This window comes from Bos indicus x Bos taurus, chromosome 15 (assembly GCF_003369695.1).
Source record: "Bos indicus x Bos taurus breed Angus x Brahman F1 hybrid chromosome 15, Bos_hybrid_MaternalHap_v2.0, whole genome shotgun sequence".
NCBI lineage: Eukaryota > Metazoa > Chordata > Mammalia > Artiodactyla > Bovidae > Bos > Bos indicus x Bos taurus.
In genome coordinates, this window is record NC_040090.1 from 59,878,830 (window position 1) to 59,879,748 (window position 919).

Here is a 919-nt window from a genome sequence, read left to right on the forward strand (position 1 = left end):
TTTGGATATTTACCCCTTATCAGACATATCATTTGAAAATATTTCTCCCATTCAGTAGGTTGTCTTTTAATTTTGCTGATGATATCCTTTGCTGTGCAACAGCTTTTAAGTTTAATTAAGTCTTATTTTATTTTTGTTTTTTTCTCCCTTTGCCTGAGGAGTCAGATCCAAAAACAAAATTGTTATGAATTATTTGCATTTGCATTGAAATTTGCTATGAAATTTGATTTGCATTATCCTATCAAAAGTGTTTGCCTATGTTTTCTTCTAGGAGTTTCTTCTAGACTCATGTCCATTGAGATGATGATGCCATCCAACCATTTCATCCTCTGTTTCCCCCTTTCCTTCATGCCTTCAGTCTTTCCCAGCATGTAATGAATATCCCCAGAGAAGGCAATGGCAACCCACTCCAGTACTCCTGCCTGGAGAATCCTATGGATGGAGGAGCCTGGTGGGCTGCAGTCCATGGGGTCACGAAGAGTGGGACACGACTGAGTAACTTCACTTTCATGCATTGAAGAAGGAAATGGCAACCCACTCCAGTGTTCTTGCCTGGAGAATCCCAGGGACGGGGGAGCCTGGTGGGCTGCCGTCTATGCGGTTGCACAGAGTTGGACACGACTGAAGTGACTTAGCAGCAGCAGCAGCAGCAGCCAATATCCCAATCAAGCACATTTCCAAAATTTTTCTTCATGTTCTTTTTCTACTCTGTTTAACACATCTGTGCCTTCAGAGTTTTATATAATTAGAATTATATATAGTGTATTCTTTCACACCAGTCTTCTTTTTCACAATTAAATGTTTTTGAAATTCAATTACATTGTTTTTGTTTTTGAAATTCAAATATATTGTTTTATATTTATAAATGTTGTTATGTATAACAATAATTATTTGATTTTTATTGCTGAGCAATATTTTA